The sequence below is a fragment of the Suricata suricatta genome, chromosome X (genome assembly GCF_006229205.1).
Source record: "Suricata suricatta isolate VVHF042 chromosome X, meerkat_22Aug2017_6uvM2_HiC, whole genome shotgun sequence".
Classification (NCBI taxonomy): domain Eukaryota; kingdom Metazoa; phylum Chordata; class Mammalia; order Carnivora; family Herpestidae; genus Suricata; species Suricata suricatta.
Window position 1 is genome coordinate 24,761,934 of NC_043717.1, and position 21,179 is coordinate 24,783,112.

General features: G+C 39.8%; 1 protein-coding gene and 1 pseudogene across 9 annotated transcripts in view; one reads left to right on the forward strand and one right to left on the reverse strand.

Moving 5' to 3' along the window:
• The window catches only part of TAB3 (TGF-beta activated kinase 1 (MAP3K7) binding protein 3), an 88,784-nt gene that overhangs the window by 54,881 nt on the left and 12,724 nt on the right, over positions 1-21,179 (reverse strand). The window contains exon 1 of one of the 9 annotated variants that reach the window (XM_029930466.1): positions 20,978-21,014. The exons of the other annotated variants lie outside the window; for them this stretch is intronic. The gene's annotated coding sequence lies outside the window, so the exon portion shown is untranslated. Of the gene's footprint in view, positions 1-20,977; positions 21,015-21,179 lie in introns of those variants that run through there. 9 annotated transcript variants of the gene reach the window in all.
• LOC115283956 lies at positions 7,541-8,983 on the forward strand (annotated as a pseudogene).

Sequence of the window (21,179 nt, forward strand, 5' to 3'; positions counted from 1 at the left end):
TATATCAATGGATAGATCACTCAGACGTAAAATTAAAAGGAAACAGTGGCTTTAAATGACACATTAAACCAGATGGACCTAACAGATATATACAGAACATTCCATCCAAAAACAACAGAAGACACATTCTTTTCAAATGCACATGGAACATTCTCCAGAATAAACCACGTTAGGCCATAAAACAAGCCTTAGTAAATTCAAGAAAACTAAAAACATACCAACCATCTTTTCTGACCAGAACAATGTGAAACCAGAAATCTATTACAAGAAAAAATCCGGAAAAAAACACCAGTACATGGAAGCCAAACAACATGGTACTAAACAATGGGTCAACCAAGACATCAAATGGGAAACCCGAAAATATGTAGAGACATATGAAAATGAAAACACAGTAGTCCAGGATCTTGGGGACAGACCAAAAGCATTTCTAAAAGAGAAGTTTAGAGCCAGAGAGGCCTACCTGAAGAACACGAAAAAAGTAAAACAAACAAACAAACAAAAAAAACCAACACAACCTAATGTTACACCTAAACAATGTAGAAAAAACAAGGCCCAAAACTAGTAGAAGGAAAAAAATAATAAATATTAGAGGGGAAAAAATAACATAGAGATTAAAAATACAATAAAAAAGATCAGTGAAACCAGGAGCTGGCTCTTCAAAAAGATAAAACTGATAAATGTTTAGCCCAACTCATCAAGAAAAAAAGAGAGGAGTCAAATTAATAAAATCAGAATGGGGCGCCTGGGTGGCTCAGTTGGTTGAGTGTCTGACTTCGGCTCAGGACATGATCTCATAGTTCATGAGTTCAATCCCCAGGTCAGGCTCTGTGCTGCCAGCTCAGAACCTGGAGCCTGCTTCAGATTCTGTGTCACACAGTATTTGAACAGAGTGCTTACAAGTAATAAAATTGAATCCATAATCAAAAAACTCCAAACAAACAGAAGTCCAGGCTCAGACAGCTTCATAAGCAAATTCTACCAAACATTTTAAGAGTTAATACCTATCCTGCACAAAGTATTCCAAAAGACAGAAGGAAAACTTCCATATTCATTCTATGAGACCAGCATCACCCTGATACCAAAACCAGACAAAGACACTACAATAAAAGGAAACTACAGAGCAATATCCCCGATAAACAAAGATTCAGGGGCACCTGGCTCAGCTCAGGTCATGTTCTCACAATCTGTGAGTTTGACGCCCACAGCGGGTGAGCTCGAGCCCTACCTCGAGTGAGCCCACTTCTTTCTCTCTCTCCTCCATCCCCCGCTCCTCATGGGATACTCTCTGCCCCTTGCTCACTTACATCTTCTCTCAAAAGCAAAAAAAAAAAAAAAAAGATGCAAAAATCCTTAAGAAAATACGAGCAAACCAAATTCAACATTACACTTAAAAAAAAAATCATTCATGATGATCAAGTAAGATTTATTCCAGGTATGCAAGGATGGTACAATATTCACAAATTAATGTGATACATCACAGTATCAAGAGAAAGGATAAAAACCTTTATGATCATCTCAAGAGATACAAAAAAAGCGTTTGACAGAGTACAGCATCCATTCACAATAAAAATTCTGAACAAAGTAGGTTTAGAGAGAACATACCTCAACATAATAAAGAACATATGTGAAAAGCCCACAACTAACAGCATAGTGAATGGTGAAAAAGTGAGAGCTTTTCCTCTAAGATCAGAAATAAGACAAGGATGTCCATACTCAACACTACAGCTCAACATAGAATTGGAAGCCCTACTCAGAGCAAATGGACAAGAAAAAGGGGGAAAAAAAGGCAACAAACTGGTAGGGAAAAAGTAAAACTCACTAATTGCAGATAACATAATACTACATAGAGAAAACCATAAAGACTTCACCAAAAAAAATTATTAAAAAAATTTTTTTTAATGTTTATTTATTTTTGAGAGAGAGAAAGACACAGAGAGTGAGCAGGGGACGGTCAGAGAGAGAGGGAGACACAGAATCCAAAGCAGGCTCCAGGCTCTGAGCTGTCAGCACAGAGCCTCACGTGGGGCTCAAACCCACGAACTGTGAGATCATGACCTGAGCAGAAGGAAGTCTGGCCGCTCAACTGACTGAGCCAGTCAGGCGCCCCTCTACCTAGAAAATTAGAATTGATAAATGAACTTAGTAAATTTCAGTCTATAAAACATACAGAAATCTGTTGCATTCCTATACACTAATAATAAAGTAGCAGAAAGAGATATTAAGAAAACAATTCCATTAACAATCACACCAAAGAGAATACCTAAGAATAAACCTAACCAAGAAGGTGAAAAATCTGTAGTCTGAAAACTATAAAACACCGATGAAAGAAACTCAAGAGGACATGAATGGGAGGACATGAATGGAATGATACTTCATGCTCATGGATTATAATAATCAGCATTGTTAAAATATCGATACTACCCAAAGAGTTGTACACATTCAGTGCAATCCCTATTAAAATACCAAGAGCATTTTCCACAAAACTATAATACTAAAATCTACATGGAACCACAAAAGACCTTGAATACGCAAAGCAATCTTGAGAAAGAACAAAGCTGGAGGTATTACAATCCCAGATTTCCAGATATATTATAAAGCTGTAGTAATCAAAACAGCATAGTACTGGCACAAAAAGACACACAGAGATCAAAGAAACAGACTAGAGAGCACAGCAATAAACCCACACTTAAAAAGTCAATTACTGTATGACAAAGGAGACAAGGGTGGGTATACAATGGGGAGAGGACAGTCTCTTCAATTAAACAGCGCTGGGAAAAGTGAACATCTACACGTAAAACAATGAAACTGGACCTCTTTCTTACACCATATACAAAAATAAGTTCAAAAGAGATTAAAGACCAAATTGTGAGACCTGAAAACATAAAACTTCTAGAAGAAAACATAGGAAGTAATTTCTTTGGCAGTAGCCTTGGCAACATGTTTCTAGATATGTCTCTCAGGCAAGGGAAACAAAAGCAAAATGAAACTATTGGGACTACACCAAAAGGAAAAGCTTTGGCCAAAGAAAAGCATCAACAAAATGAAAAGGCAACCTACTGAATGGGAAAAGATATTTGCAAAAGATATTAACCGGTAAGAGGCTAATATCCAAAATATATAAAGAACTACAACTGAACACCAAAAAAGTCCAAATAATGTGAGGGGCACCTAGGTGCTTCATTTGGTTGAGTGACCGACTTCGGCTCAGGTAATGATCTTGCAGATCATGAGTTCGAGCCTCACACTGGGCTCTGTGCTGACAGCTCAGAGCCTGTAGCCTGTTTCAGAATCTTTAACTTCCTTTCTCTCTGCGCCTCTACTGCTCATGCTCTGTCTCTGTCTCTCAAAAAATAAACAAACATTAAAAAAAATTTATTTAATAATCTGATTACAAAACGGGCAGAAGACCTGAATGGACATTTTTTCAAAGATGACATATGGCCAGCAGACACAGGAAAAGATGCTCAATTACAAGAGAAATGTAAATCAAAATAACAATGAGATACCACTTTACACCTATCAGAATGGCTATTATCCAAAAGACCAGGGTCGCCTGAGTGGCTTAGTCAGTTAATCATCTAACTCTTGATTTCAGGTCATGATGGAGCTCCGCATCAGGCTCTGCGCTGACATGGAGCCTGGTTAAGATTCTCAGTCTCCCTCTCCCTCTGCCTCTCCCTTGCTAAAGCAGGCATGTGCGCTCACTCAAAAAAAAAAAAAAAAAAAAAAAAGAAAGAAAAGAAAAAAGAAAAAGAGAGAGAGAGACAAGAAATAACAAATGTTGGCAAGGATGTGGAGAAAAGGGAAAGTTCATGCACTGTTGGTGAAAGTATAAATGGGCATAGCCACTGTGGAAAAGAGTATGGAGTCTCCCTCAAAAAATTAAAAATAGAGGGGCATCTGGGTGGCTCATTCAGTTAAGCGGCCAACTCAGACCCAGGTTTTGATCTCACGGTTTGTGAGTTCTAGCCCCATGCTGGGCTCTGTGCTGACAGCTCAGAGCCTAGAGCCTGCTTGGGATTCTGTGTCTCCCTCTCTCTCTCCGCCTCCCCTGCTCGCGCTGTCTCTCTCAAAAATAAATAAATATTTAAAAATAATAATAATTAATAAATAATTAAAAATAGAAATACACTAGGGGCAACTGGGTGGCTCAGTCAGTTAAGCGTTTGACTTTCCCTCAGGTCATGATCTAACAGTTTATGAGTTCGAGCCCCGCGTTGGGCTCCATGCTGACAGCTCAGAGCCTGGAGCCTGTTTTGGATTCTGTCTCTCCCTCTCTCTGTGCCCCTCCCCTGTGCACGCTCTGCCTCTCTCTCTCTCTCTCTCAAAAATAAAAACATTAAAAGAAAAAGTAGAAATAGTATACAATACAGTAATTCCACTACCAGGCACTTACCCAAAGAAAATTAAAACTACTGATCCAAAAAGATGTACACCTTTATGTTTACTGCAGCATTACTTATAATAGCCAAGATATGGAAGCAGCCCAAGTGTCCATCCATAGATGAATGAATGGAGAAAACATGGTATAATATGGTTGTGTGTGTATGTATACACATACATAATATACATAGATGTACATATCTACAAATATATACACATAAATAATGGAATAATACTCAAACATAAAATAATGGTATCCTACCATGTGAGACAACATGGATGGGGAAGGTATTTTACTAAGTGAAATAAGTCCAAGAAAGATAAATACCACAGGATTTCACTAACATATGAAATCTAAAAAGCAAAACAAATAATAAAACACTCTTAAATGAAGAGAACAAACTGATGGTTGCCACAGGGGAGATGGGTGGGGGGACAGGTAAAATAAAGAGGATTCAGATGTGCAATATTCTTATTGTAAAACAAATAAATCGCTGAAATGAAAAGTGACATGAGGAATATAATCAGTAATGTTGTAATAATGTTCTTTGGTGACAGATGGTGACTACACTTGTGGTGAGCACAGAATAATGTATAGAATTGCTGAATCAAGGTTATGCACCTGAAACTAATATAATGTTATACACTAATATAACTTCAATTTAAAAAAGAAGAAGAAGAAGAAAGTCTTCGGTTCCCCAATAGGCAATGTTAACAACTCAAGAACCGACTAGATATTGCAGGTTAACCAAGGAGCCCTAGTGAATGAGGAAAGAGCTCTTCCATAGAGAAAGATTTCATAATGGCAGAAGCGACCAAATTACAACAATCACTATTTTATAACTTTTATTTTTTATTTTAAAAGTAAACTCTACTCCCAATGTGGGGCTTGAATTCAGGAGTCTCATGCTCAATCAGCCAGGTACCCCTCACTTTTATAACTTTTAATTAAATAATTCATCCAGGCAATGGTAATCAGGGGATGGTAAAAGAATTAGGTAAAAAGTGGGGCTTCATGAAGGGATCAGGAGGTTATCACCTGAGCCCTATGATAAATCAAACTATACAAAAAAAATTTTAAGAGAACTGAGGAAACTTGAACATGAATGAGTATCATATAAGCTATTCAAGAAATCATTATTGGGGCACCTGGCTGGCTCCGTCAGTTGAGCATCCGAGTTTGTGTCAGCTCAGATCCTGATCTCACAGTTCCGGGATCAAGCCCCGTGTCAGGCTGTGCAGTAACAGGCAAAGCCAGCTTGCAATTCTGTCTGTCTCTGTCTGTCTCTGTCTCTGTCTCTGTCTCTGTCTCTCTCTCTCTCTCTCTCTCCCCTTCTCCCATTCATGAGCACATGCAGGTGCGTGCTCTCTCTTTCAAACTAAGTTTAAGGGGTGCCTGGGTGGCTCAGTTGGTTAAGCATCCAGCTTTGGCTCAGGTCATGATCTCACGGTTCGTGGGTTCGAGCCCTGCGTCAGGCTCTGTGCTGATGGCTAGCTCAGAGCCTGGAGCCTGCTTCACATTCTGTATCTCCCTCTTTCTCTGACCCTCCCCTGCTCACACTGTCTATGTCTCTCATAAAAAACCTTAAAAAGATTAAAAAAACAAAACAAAAACAAAATAAGTTTAAAAAAAAAAGACATCATGGCCATTTGTAGCAAAGTGAATGGACCTTGAGGGTGTCATGCTAAACGAAATAAGTCAGGCAGACAAGGACAGATACCATATGTTTGCACTCATAGGTCTAACAGGAGAACAGGAGAAACCTAATGGAGGACCAGGGGGAGGGGAAGAGGAAAAGAGAGTTGGGGAGAGAGGGGGACGCAAAACCTGAGAGACTATTGAATACTGAAAACGAAACAAGGATTGAAGGGGAGGGGAAGAGGTGGTGGTGATGGAGGAGGGCACCTGTGGGGAAGAGCACTGGGTGTTGTATGGAAACCAATTTGACAATAAACTATTACAAAAATAAAAATAAAAACAAATAATTTTTAAAAAGACATCATTATCAGGTATGTTGTAATGATAGTGCACTACAGTAATGTAGAACAATGTGTTGTTTTATAGACATATTTAGGAATAAAACAATGTCTTGGATATGCTACAGCATAAATTCTTAGCAAAAAGAGACATTTGGAAACATTCACAAATAAAAAGGTAAAAATAAAAGCACTCAACTAGTAGTCACTACAGAGTCCTTTATGGAGAAAACATCAATGAATTCAAATTAATATTTAAAAGTTGATCATTTTCATTATTTTGTACAGACTCTGTAGAATAAGAAGCTAGAGATATAAAACCAATGCAAGCCTTCTTAAGGCAGTCCTAAAATAAAACCCTTAAAAAACCAACACCTCTATATTAAAGTATCAATTTAATATTAATAATCTTACTAGTAATTATAATTATCAATATAAACATTTATAATTGATATTACACATGTTAATTTAACCATTTATTGAATTATTATATGCAAGGCTCTGCAATACAATAAAGCAAGATGACAACACCCATGCCCTGTTTTAAAGCTTCCACTTGAGCTGGTAAAAAAGAACATACTCCATACTGTGGGTGCGGGTAAGGCCAGTTTACTGAAGAAAAATACTCAAAGTAGACAACAGACAAGATACGGGATTCAAAAAAAGGAAAGGAAAGAATGCAAATATTCTGATGAGGATATTCAAAACATAATGGCAACAGCCACAGTACTATCAACATTTTAAAAGCTCAACTGGTTTGTCAGTGAGACAAGAGGGGAAACTAATGAATGAACTTCCAAGAAAAGAATACTTAGGGATTAAAAATAAGCAGTTCGTGAAAGAAAATGGAGTATATTCAGCGTGAGGAGGACACAGCCTCATACCCTTAAATCCCCAGTGACTGGACACAATGTGACTGACTACTCCAAGTAAACAAGGGCATTTGACCTTCACAGACCTAACATAAGGTAACTGTTCAAAGTGACCATAACAGCTCTCAGCATGGATCCACTGCACTGGTAGAGTCTGTGAGCCAGGGCTTAGGCCCGGCCAGCCTAAACCATAATAATAAAGCCCTTTCCTTTTGCATGCATGACTCGGTCTCCCTGGCGGTTTCTGGTTTTTGGGGACGATAAAGAAAACTTGGGGGTAGGACTGCCGGGGGCTCAACTCTGCTCACATGGATGGGACAGAGACCCGACAGTGGAGGCCAGAGGAGCTGGCTCAGCCACACGCCTTCAGCCCTGAAAGACTTTCTGGAGCCTCAGAAGATGGACCTCCCGAGTGTGTCTGAGAGCCACAGCGTGGCCCCTAAACCACTGGGGTCTGAGTTCAGCAGGGAGACTGCCTTGTCCATCGGCCTTCAGGTGATGGGGCCCTTCATGTTGGCAGGACTGGGACTGCCCAGGGCTGGTGTGCTTTTGAACTACTTCCAGCACTGGCCTGTGTTTGTGGAGGTTAAAGACCTACTGACGTTGGTGCCACCCCTGGTGGGCCTGAAGGGGAATCTGGAAATGACGCTGGCGTCACGACTCTCCACCGCTGCCAACACCGGACAAACTGATGACACCCAGGAGCAGCACAGAGTTATCAGCAGTAACCTCGCTCTCATTCAGGTGCAGGCCACCATTGTGTGGCTCCTGGCAGCCGCGGCTGCCCTGCTGCTGGGTGCTATGTGGAGGGAGGAGTTAGACTTTGTGAAAGTGGAGTTTCTGTGTGCCAGCAGTGTCATCACCGCCTTCCTCCGGCGTTTGCCTTAGGAATGCTGATGGTCTGCATAGTGATTGGCACCCGGAAGCTTGGGGTCAACACAGACAATATTGCCACGCCCATCGCTGCCAGCCCGGGAGACCTTATCACGTTGTCCATCCTGGCCTTTGTTAGCAGCTTCTTCTATAAACACAAAGATAATCGATACCTGACACTGCTGGTCTGTATCGGCTTCACGGCCCTAATCCCCTTCTGGGTCCTCACTGTGAAGCAGAACCCGCCCATCATGAAGATCCTAAATTTTGGGTGGGTCCCAATCATTCTTGTGATGGTCATCAGCAGTTTTGGAGGGCTCATCTTGAACAAAACCATTTCTAAACAGCAGTACCAAGGCATGGCCGTATTTACTCCCATCATATGTGGTGTTGGTGGCAATCTGGTGGCGATTCAGATCACCCAGATCTCCACCTACCTGCACATGTGGTGCACGCCTGGTGTCCTACCCCTCTGGATGAAACAATACTGGCCTAACCCATGCTCCACTTTCTGCACTTCAGAAATTAATTCCATATCAGCCCGAGTCCTGTTCTCTCTGGTGGTTCCAGGCCATCTGATTTTCTTCTACATTATCTACTTGGTAGAAGGCCATTTGTTCCCACATAGTAAGATCTTTGTGGTGTTCTATCTACTAGCAAGCCTGATCCAGGTGACGATTCTGCTGTACCTGGCAGAAGTGATGGTTCGGCTCACTTGGCACCAGGCTCTGCATCCAGACAGCCACTGCATCCCCTACCTCACAGGGCTGGGGGACCTGCTAGGGACTGGCCTCCTGACACTCTGCTTTCTTATCAACTCGTTACTGAGGAGTGAAGCGGGGCTGGATGGCATCTGTCCAGCATCTGGACATCCCTAATGAGCCCAGGCAGCCCTATTTGCTCAGTAGAATTTTCCTTCCCATGAGCAGGGTACAGAATCCACTTTCTCCCTGGCTGGGTCCTCAGGAAGGATGGTTAACACCCTGCCTTGGCAGTGGCCCTTTGTCAGTCTGCCAGGACGCTCGCACACCTTGATTCTGGAGTTGGAAGCTGAGGCGGTAAGGGTGAGGGAGGCCTGAAATCAGAGGCAGTGTTTATGTGCCTGTGACTGCATGTTCCTGGGCTTGAGTGTGCACTTGTGTGCTGGGTGAGTGCAAATGAGTGCACAGGTGTGTGTGGACAGCAGGGGACTCTGGCCTGAAGACACTGAAGGAGGAGGCACGTCCAGTGCACTGCGGGGATGTGTGGGCACTGTTGTGTGCCCACACAGTCTTGAATGGGGAGAAGCAGGGAGGAAACACCTTCTGTGACCAAATGCCAAGACTGTGCTGGGGCTTAACCACAGGCTTCACTAGATCCAAGCTTCACGGGCCATTCTGCTGATGTGCCTGCAAATGTGCAACCCTTCCCAGGACAGCTTTTCCCTGCATACCCTCGTCATCTCCTCTCAGTATTTAATCCTGTCGCTGTTTTTCATTTTCTTCTTCATTATGTTGAAGCAAAAACTTTTTAGATTTTAGTGATCAGAGAAGTATAAAATAAAAGATTATATTGTAAAAAAAAAACCAAAAAACAAAAACACAAAGTGACCATAACAAAGGCATGGAATAGGCAATGTGAGCACCATGTAGGAGCAGAAGCACCACCCTATTTCCGGTGAAGAACTGACTGCAAAAAGGGTCCAAGGCAGAAAACTTTTTTGTTCTCCCAAAGATTCAAATGATCAGAGCAAACAAGATTTTGGCTGGGATCTTCATCAAGAGTGAATAGAGGGGCCCTGGGTGGCACACTGTTAAGCATCAGACTTCGGCTCAGGTCATGATCTCATGGTTCATGAGTTCAAGCCCCACATCAGGCTCTGTGCTGACAGCTCAGAGCCTGGAGCCTGCTTCCGATTCGGTGTCTCCCTCTCTCTCTACCGCTTCCCCGCTCATGCTCTGTCTCTGTCTCAAAAATAAATAAACATTAAAAAAAAAAGTGATTAAGAAGGAAAAGAAGCCTTACAGGAGATATCCAGTAAGGGAGTTGGAAGGTTTGGGTTTAGTCATATGAATGACAAGGGTAGCAAATGTGTTAGAAAGAAAAGAGGTATCTTTTTTGGAACTAGAAAGACTGAGGCAAGTCTAAAGAGAGGGAAAGGGACTGACTGTACATGTGGGGATGAGAAAGGACTAGTGACAAAGCAAGCTTTCCATAAGGACAGAGGAGCAGGTAAATTCCAGAGGCAGTGGAATCATGTGCTAGAAATGGGGAGGGTGGGAGGGGGACTGAGGATAGGATATGAAGGAGTAATGTCCCCACTGTCTCCATCTTTAGGACATGAGTCATGAAGTCATTATATCACTTAGTTTACAGAAATAAGAAACCATAACATGACAAACCTGGGAAATCAGTGAATATGTACATACAAGTGTTAACTGGTCACAAGTGGTCAGAGACAAAGAACATAATGCCATTAGCCAGGTGTGGGGCCACAACAAGTGACTTAACTTGCCTTAGGCTTTGTTTCCTAATCTGTTGCTTAAAACTGCATAAGGATCACACCTCACAGGGTCTTGTGGAAATTACACAGAGAAGGAAAAAGGTTCTCACCCGTAAAGAACCACATTCATTCACAAGGCTGTCTGAGAGCTCTCACAGGACAGCAAAGAGGAATCTCAGCAGAACTACATCCGTATTTCCTATTTCAAGAGGACAGACATGTATTATACCTACCAAAAGGTAAACTACGACAGATGTAATGATGGTAAAACTGCAGCTGGGGAAGCATTCTTCTCCATGAAAGAAAAAAAATTAGTTGATACTGTGCATCCCGATAGCCATTAGGAGTGATTTCATGTTCCGAGAGTAACTCCAGACACTATTTTTTTTTAATTTTAAAAAAATATTTATTCTGAGAGAGACCCAGACAGAGTGCAAGCAGAGGAGGGGCAGAGACAGAGGGAGACACAGAATCTGAAACAGGCTCCAGGCTCTGAGCTGGCAGGACAGAGTCCAATGCGGGGCTCAAACTCACAAACTGGGAGATCATGACCTGAGCCAAAGTCGGACACTCAACCTACTGAGGCACCCAAGCGGCCCCCACCCCGACAGTATTTTCAGCTGAAACTTAAATACAATAAATCTGTCCAGTGTCAAGATCTAGAAATTGCCTAAGGTTGAAGAGACTTAAAATGCTACTAAGTATTCTGGTAAAATTTTATTTAGATTTACATGCACGCATACACGCAGAATACAAACTTCTAATACAAATGTACAAAATTAGCTAGGTGAGTAAAATCACATAAAACAAAACTTAAAGAGAACTAGCGACTGAGTCTGAAGCCATAGAGAAATGTGGCAAAACCATACTGTGCCATGAAGAGCCAACAAGAGGACTTCCTCTCTCAGTTATGGCACATTAGGGGATTTGAACCAACCTTCCTGCTGAAGACATAAAAATAGAGCTGCATAAAATAGAAGAAATTACTTTCTTAAAGGACTGAAGAGCCAACAGGATAGTGCTTTCAGATTGATTAGAGGACCAGAAAATTCAGAGAGGTGACCCCAACAATCCAGAAGAAACTAGAATTTAAACAGCACTGGACAGCCTGACTGGGTAAAAGGGACAAAAGGGAAATCCTCTTCTCCCAACTCCCGGTGAGGAATCTGAAGGGCAGCACCTTAGAAGTCAGGGTGAAGCAGAAATAACCAGTCCATACACTAAATGCAATTTGGCTTTGAGTCATCTGGTTGGCCCAGAAAAACCCTGACAGAGATTAGACTAAGTAATCCTGGATTCCCTCAAGCAGATGCCACAAAAATAAATCCTTTCTGGAAGGTATCATCCTTGGTCACAAATAATTTGTCAAATAACTTTTCAAATCCAATGCCCAGCATACAATTAAAGACAAGTGGGCACTTGAGGAGACAAGAAAACAGGATCAAAAGCCATAGAAATAGCAAACAACTAAAAGAGACTCACAGGAACTCCAAATACTGGAATTACCAAGTTTTTAAATTACAACTTAATCTCAGTAATGAACTAATAAAACTATAGTGAATGACGTGACAGATTTTTAAAAGAAGCAAAAAGTTACTGAAAAACACAAAAACTGAAATTAAGAATTCAATAAACAAGTTTAGCAGCCCGAGAGATGGTAAATCAGACAGCTGAAACAGTACATCAAAAGATATATGGGTAGGGAAAAAAGCTCAGCATGAAGAGAGGGTAACAAACATGAAGATACGGTAGAACATCCACCATATAACAAAGTTAACTGGAATCCGAGAAGAGGAGGTAGTATGGGGCAGAATCAATATTTAAGTAGCTGAAATTTGGGGCGCCTAGGTGGCTCAGTTGGTTAAGCGTCCGACAAAATAAGTAAACATTTAAAAAAATGTAAATGAAATATATTCTCAAATAAAAACAGAGTTCAATTCAAGCAAACCCCACTCAGAAATCATAAACCAAAAGAAAACTGACCCAAATTAGAAGGTCAGAGATACAGAAAAGAATGAATTACCATGAGGGGTGCCTAGATGGCTCAGTCGGTTAAACGTCCGACTCTGGCTTAGGTCATGGTCTCACACTCTGTGACTTGGAGTCCCATGTCAGGCTCTGTGTTGACAGCTCAAGGCCTGGAGCCTACTTCAGATTCTGTGTTTCCATTTCTCTCTGCCCCTCCCCTGCTCATGCTCTGTCTCTTTCTCTCTCTCTCTCAAAAATAAGCATTAAAACAATTTATAAAAAGAATCACGAAAGTGTAAGTGGATTTAAAATCTAATGCAACACTGTATAAAAATGTGTTGTAGAGTTTTAAATACGTATAGAAACTTATCTCCAAATTCATTAAATTATACATATTAAATATTTATGCCTTTCTTATGCCTTTTGTAAAAAGAAATCTTTTTTTTACAGAAAATGGAATCACAGGACCACAGCATGTATGTCAGGAGGTGATTAAATGGCACTAAGAAGTATTAGTGTTCTTGTTTCAACCAAGAGGAAAGTAAGAGTATCACTTAACACTAGACTTTGATAAATGAAATACACATGCTGTAACTGCTGAGGTAATCACAAAAAGAATTAAAATGAATATGTGGTATTTGAACCCAAATGGAAAAATTGACACAAAAAATAAACTAAAGGAAGAAAAAAAGAAATACAGAACAGGTAAACCAGAATGTAACAGAGACGCTGGAAGTAATCTCAAAATAACAGTAATCATATTAATGTATATCAATTCCAAAAAAAGAAAAGAAAGAAAGATTATCAGACTGGACCAAAAAAAAACCCCCTACAAATAGATGTTGTTTTCAAGAGTCTCATCTAAAATATAACATAAAAAGATTAAAAGTAAAACGACAGAAAAATACATCATGCAAACACAACCAAAACAAAGATGGAACAGTTAAATTGGTTTCAGACACAACATCGACATCAAAGGAAAAGCATGACTGGAGTTAAAAGAGTCACTTTGAAAATCATAAAATGTTTACTTCACCAGAGCAACAGAATGAATTAGATTTGCATGTAATGTTAACATGGTCTCAAATTATATATACAGATAAAATACACTTATTAGGAGAACTAGACACAGATCACTACCATCGTGGCAGATTTAAAGATCTCTCTCTCGGGGTGCCTGGGTGGCTCACTCAGTTAGCATTTGACTTCAGCTCAGGTCATGATCTCACAGGTCATGAGTTCAAGACCCGCATCAGGCTCTGTGCTGACAACTCAGAACCTGAAGCCTGCTTCAGATTCAGTGTCTCCCTCTCTCTCTCTGCCCCTCCATCACTCATGCTGTTTCTCTCTCTCTCTCAAGAATAAACAACATTGGGGGCGCCTGGGTGGCTCAGTCGCTTGAGCGTCCGGCTTCGGCTCAGGTCATGCTCTCCCGGTTGTGGGTTCAAGCCCCACGTCGGGCTCTGTGCTGACAGCTCGGAGTGTGGAGGCTGTCTTCAGATTCTGTGTCTCCCTCTCTCTCTGACCCTCCCCTGTTCATGCTGTCTCTCCTTCTCTTTCAAAAATAAATAAAACATTAAAAAAATTTAAAAAAAAAAGAATAAACATTAAAAAAATTTTTTATTTAAAAAAATAAAGCTCTCTCATTAGTTAAAACAATAAGGACAAAAAAAATCTGTAATGATAAAGATCAACACAACTAACAAATTTCACCAATGTGCACACATAGAATAATGAGTCTAAGAGCTGCAGGTTATATGCTTGTCAAGCACTTACATATTTACAGAAAATGACGATATTGACCATAAAATCATTAGAAAACTCAGAAAAATTATTCAATGGAAGTTATATAACGAAAATGTGATAAAGCCAGAAACCAGTTGGGGCACCTGGATGGCTCAGTCCATTGAGCGGTCAACTTCGGCTCAGGTCATGATCTCACACTCCATGGGTTCGAGCCCCATGTTGGGCTCTGTGCTGACAGCTCAGAGCCTGAAGCCTGCTTCAGATTCTGTGTCTCCCTCTCTCTCTGCCCCTCCCTTGCGCACTGTGTCTTATTCTCTCAAAATAAAGACATAAAAAAATATTTAAGAAATAAAAAAGCAAACAGTTACAAAATATGCATACTTAGAAAATTCTCATTATTACTAGAATTTAAGAAATACTTTTTAAAAATATTTATTTTGAAAGAGAGAGAGAGAGGAAGCATGCGAGCGTGTGTAAGGCAAAGAGAGAGAGGGAGACAGAATCACAAGCAGGCTCTGTGCTGACAGTGTAAAACCCAACACAGGGCTCTATCTCACAACTGTGAGATCATGACCTGAGCCGAAATTATGTGTCAGATGCTTAACTGACTGAGCCACCCAGAAGCCCCAGAAGTACACTTTTAAGTAACCCACTGATCAAAGAAGAAATTACAAAGGAAATTATAAAATGATGTGAAATAATGAAAATATTATCTTTCAAAAATTATGGGATTCAGGTAAAGCAATACTTGAAAGTGAAATGGTAAGTTTAAATCCCTGTGCTGGAAATCAGGTTGTGAATTGATACCTAACTACCCCTGTTAAGAAATTAGTAAAAGTTGGGGCGCCTGGGTGGCTCAGTCGGTTAAGCCTCCGACTTCGGCTCAGGTCAGATCTCACGTTCGTGGGTTCGAGCCCCGCATCAGGCTCTGGGCTGACAGCTAGCTCAGAGCCTGGAGCCTGCTTCCATGTCTGTGTCTCCTTCTCTCTCTGCCCCACCCCCTCTCATGCTCTGTCTCTCTCTGTATCAAAAATAAATAAAACATTAAAAAAATTAAAAATAAATAAATATATAAAAAAAGAAATTAGTAAAAGCAAAGTGAACCCTAAAGAAGTAAAAGGAAATAATGCACATAAAAGCAGGTATTAACAAAACAGAATGGTTTTCTGGAAAATTACTATAATTGATAAACCTCCATGCATGTTTTTTTTAATATTTTTATTTTATTTTTGAGGAGTGGGGGAGTACAAGTGGGAGGAAGGGCAGAGAGAGAGGGAGACACAGAATCCAAAGCAGGCTCTAGGCTCTGAGCTGTCAGCACAGAGCCCAACACGCGGCTCGAACTCACGAACCATGAGATGATGACTAGAACTGAAGTTGGACACTTAACTGACCAAGCTACTCAGGCACCTTACCATGCAACTTATTTTTGAAAAGGGGGAAAAGATACATTTACTCAGTAGTAAGAATTAAAAATGCCCAAGAGAGATGAAAATATACATTTGGACAAAAACTTGTATATGAATGTTCATGACAGCATTATTCATGATAGCCAAAAAGTAAAATCCACCCAAATGTCCATCAACTGATGAATAAAATGATATATCCACTCAGTGTACTATTTTTTCACAATAAAAATATGAAACTGACACATGTTAAATACAGATGAACCTTAGCATTATGCTCAGTGAAAGAAGCCAGTCAGAAAGCAGCACATATTGTATAAGTCCATTTATATGAAAATTTCAAAAGACACAAATCTATAGGGGGCAAAAAACTCTTATGATTACCTAGGGCTGATGAGGAGGCACGGGGCTGGGGGATAATGAGGAATGAATGCTTATGGGAAGATTTCTTTTTGGGGTGATAATCATGTTCTAAAACTGATTATGTAAAAACCACTAAACTATACACTCAAGTCTATTTTAAAAAAATAAAAGGGAGGACTATTACTAAGCAATCTGTACACATTAAATGATAAAAGAGTATAACTGTAATGCCAATACATTTGGAACTTCAGGCAAAATAGACAAATTTTCATAAATATATGATTTACCAAATGATTATAAGAAGAAATAAAGCCATATTAAGCATCTTTCCCCAACTCCAGTGGTGTGAAACTAGAAACCAATTCCAAGAACAAAATCAACATATTCACAAAAATGTGAGATTAAACAACGTTCTATTGAACAAATGTGTCAACAAAGAACTCAAAAGAGAAATAAAAAAAAAAATTCCATGAGACCACAATCTGTACATTTAGTGCAATCCCTACCAAAATTACCACCAGCATTTTTCACGGAGCTAGAACAACCAACCCTAAAATTTGTATGGAATCACAAAAGACCTCAAATTGCCAAAGCAATCTTCAAAAAGAAAAAGCAGAGCTAGAGGCATCACAATTCTGGAGTTCGAGCTATATGACAAAGCTGTAGTCATCAAGACAGTATGGTACTGACACAAAACAGACACACAGATCCATGTAACAGAATAGAATACCCAGAAATGAATCCCAATTATACAGTCAATTAGTCTTCGACAAAACAAGAAAAAATACCCAACAGGACTAAGACTGTCTCTTCAACAAATGGTGTTGGGGAAAGTAGAGGGCAACATGCAGAAGAACGAAACTAGACCACTTTCTTACATCATATGCAAAAATAAATTCAAAATGGATAAAAAAACCTAAACAGGAGACCTGAAACCACAAAAATCCTAGAAGAGAACACAAGCAGTAACTTCTTTGACATCGGCCATAGTAACTTCTTTCTAGATATGTCTCCTGAGGCAAGGGAAACAAAAGCAAAGGTAAACTATGTGACTATATCAAAATAAAAATTTCTGCACAGCAAAGAAAAACAATAAAAAAAAAACTAAAAGGCAATCTACTGAATGGGAGAAGATATTCACAAATAACATATCCGATAAAGGGTTAGTATCCAAAATATAAAACAACTTATAAAACTCAACACCGGGGATACCTGGGTAGCTCAGTCAGTTAGATATCCAACTCTTGCTTTCAGCTCAGGTCATGATCTCAGTCTGAGGGTTCTAGCCCCATTTCTCTCTCTGCCCCTTCCCAATTTGCGTGCACTCTCTCAAAATAAACTAAAAATAAAATAAAATAAAATAAAATAACTCAATACTCAAGGGGCACCTGGGTGGTTCAGTTGGTTGATCGGCTGATTCTTAATCTCAGCTCAGGTCATAAACACCCAAAAAATGAATAATCCAATTAAAAAACAGGCAAAAGACATCCAGATGGCCAACAGACACATGAAAAGATGCTCAACATCACTGATCATCAGGGAAATGCAAATTAAAATTATAATGAGATATCACTTCACACCTGTTAGAATGGCTGAAATCAACAATAGAAGAAACAACAGGTGCTGGCAAGGGCGTAAAGAAAGGAGAACCCTCTTGCATAGTTGGTGGGAATGGAAACTGGGACAGCCACCCTGGAAAACAGTATGGAGGTTCCCGGAATATATAACAAAATATTACTCAGCCATAAAAAAGAATGAAATATTGCCATTAACAATGACATGGGTGGAGCTAGAAAATATGTTAAGTGAAATAAATCAGAGAAAGACAAATAGCGTATGATTTCATTCATGTGAAATTTAAGAAACAAAATAAATGAGCAAAGGGAAAAAAAGAGGGAGACAAATCAAGAAACAGACTCTTAATTAATAGAGAACAAACTGATGGTTACCAGAGGGGAGGTGGATATGGGGGGAGTAAAATAGATGGTGGGGATTAAGGAAGGCACTTGTGATGAGCACTGAGTGATATGTATGAAAATGTTGACTAACTATATTGTACACCTGAAACTAATATTACACTGTATGTTAACTAACTGGAATTTAAATAAAAACTCTTTTAAAAAAGTACCTTGAGTCAAATGAAAATGAAAATAAAATACACCAAAATTTATGCAATGTGGCAAATGCAGGTCTAACAGAAAAGTTCAAAGCAACAAATGACTATATATAAAAAAAGAAAAAGAAAAAGAAAGAAAGAAAGAAAGATCTCAAACAGCTTAACATTAAATCTCAAGGAACTAGGAGAAGGTGGGGGGAAGCCCAGAGTCAGGAGAATGAAGGAAATAACAAAGAACAGAACAGAAATAAGTAAAATAAAGACAAGAGAAACAACAGTAAAGATCAATAAAACTAAGAGCTGGTTCTGCAAAAAGATAAAATTGAGAACCGACAGGGGCACCTGGGTAGCTCAGTTAATGAAGCATCCAACTTCAGCTCAGGTCATGATCTCATGGTTCCTGGGTTCGAGCCCCACATCAGGCTCTGTGCTGACACCTCAGAGCCTGGAGCCTGATTCAGATTTTGTGTCTCCCTCTCTCTCTACCCCTCCCCTGCTTAAACTCTGTCTCTCTCTCTGTCTGTCTGTCTCTCTCTCTCTCTCTCTCTCTCTCAAAAATAGGAAAATAAACATTAAAAAAATTTTTTAATTGAGAACCATTAGCTAGATTCGACAATAATAAAAAGAGGGCTCAAACACATAAAAATAGAAATCAGAGGATACATTACAACAGATACCATAGAAATACAAAAGATCATAAGAAACCACAATAAACAATTACATGCAAACAAACTGAAAAACCAAAAAAAAACCCAAAAAAACAAAAAAACAAAAACAAAAACAAAAAAACCAGGATAAATTCCTAGAAACTCACAACCTTCCGAGACTGAATCATGAAGGAATAGAATTTGTAAGTGGAACAATTAGTAGTAAGGAGATTGAACTGATAATCAAAAACCTCCCAATAAGCAAAACACCAGGTCAGACAGTGACACTAGTGAATTCTACCGAACATTCAAAGAAGAATACCAATCATTCTCAAACTCTTCCAAAAAACAAACCAACCCCAAGAGAACACTTCCAGATTCATTTTACATGGCCAGCATTATTCTGATACCAAAACTAAATGAGGACACCACAATTCGGGGTGCCTGGGTGGCTCAGTCGGTTAAGTGGCCAACTTCGGCTCAGGTCATGATCTCACAGTTTGTGGGTTAGAGCCCCGCGGTGGGCTCAGTGCTGACAGGTCAGAACCTGGAACCTGCTTCAGATTCTGTGTCTCCCTCTCTCTCAAAATAAAGACATAAAATGGGGCGCCTGGGTGGCTCAGTCTGTCTCCCTCTTTCTCTGACCTTCCCCTGCTCACGCTCTCTCTCTCTCAAAAATAAATAAAACATTAAAAAAATTTTTTAATAAAATAAAAAAATAAAGACACACACACACACACACACACACACACACACACACACACACACAAACAAGGACACCACAACATAAGAAAACTATAGGCCAGTATCCTTGATAAACATAGATGCAAAATCCTCAACAAAGTATTAACAAACCAAATTCAACAATACGTTAAAAAGATCATACACCAGAATCAATGCGATTTATTCCAGGGACACAAGGATGCAAAGGATGAGGCACCTGGGTGACTCGGTTGAGCATCTGACTCAATGTTAACAAAAAAAAAATTTTAAGAAAATAAAAGATAAAAATCATGATCATCTCAATAAATGCAAAAAAATTTCAACATCATTTGATAAGAAAAACTCTGAACAAAGTGGGTATAAAGGGAACACACCTCAATATAATAAAGGACATATATGACAAGCTCTCAGCTAATATCATACTCCAACAGTAAACAGTTCAAAGCTTCTCCACTAAGATCTAGAGCAACACAAGATGCCCACTCTCACCACTTGATTCAATATTGTATCAGACATCTTAGCAGAGCAATTAAGGAAGAAAAAATAAAAAGCATTCAAATTGTTAAGGAAAAATGAAAACTGTCACTATTTGCAGATGACATATTATGTAGAGAAAACGCTAAAGACTCCACCAAAAAACTGTTAAAACTAACAAATGAATTCAGTACTTGCAGAAAACAAAAGCAATACACAGAAATCTGTTGCATTTCTATTAACTAATAACAAACTCTTAGCAAAATTAAGAAAACAATCCCAAGGGTTGCCGAGTGGCTCCGTCGGTTGAGTGTCTGGCTTTGGCTCAGGTCAGGATCTCACGGTTCATGGGTTCGAGCCCCGTGTTGGGCTCTGTGCTGACAGCTAGCTCAGAGCCTGGAGCCTGTCTTCTGACCTTCCGCTGCTCATGCTGTCTCTCTCTCTCTCAAAAATAAATAAAACATTTTTTTTAAAAAAGAAAACCATCCCATTTACAGTTGCATCAAAAAGAATAAAATACGTAGGAAAAAATTTAAAGAGGTGAAATACCTGCCTGTACTGTGAACATTCTAAGACATTGATGAAAGAAATTGAAGACACAAATAAACGGAAAGATATTCCATGCTCATGGATTGGAAGAATTAATATTGTGAAAATGTCCATAACCATCCAAAGCAATCTACAGAGTCAGTGCAATTCCTGTCAAAATACCAATGGCATTTTTCATAGAAAGGACTGTTTCATAAACAATCCTGAAATTTGTAGGAACAACCTCCGAAGGACCCCAGTATGGTCAAAACAATCTTGCAAAAAAGGAACAAGGCTGGAGACATCATACTCCCAGATTTCAAGCTATATTACAAAGCTACAGTAATCAAAACAGTATGGTATTGGCATAAAAAGAAACACATAGACCAAGAGGATAGACAGATCAGAAATAAACTCACACAGGGCGCCTGGGTGGCTCAGTCGGTTAAGCCTCCGACTTCGGCTCAGGTCAGATCTCACGTTCGTGGGTTCGAGCCCCGCGTCAGGCTCTGTGCTGACAGCTAGCTCAGAGCCTGGAGCCTGCTTCCGGTTCTGTGTCTCCTTCTCTCTCTGCCCCTCCCCCTCTCATGCTCTGTCTCTCTCTGTATCAAAAATAAATAA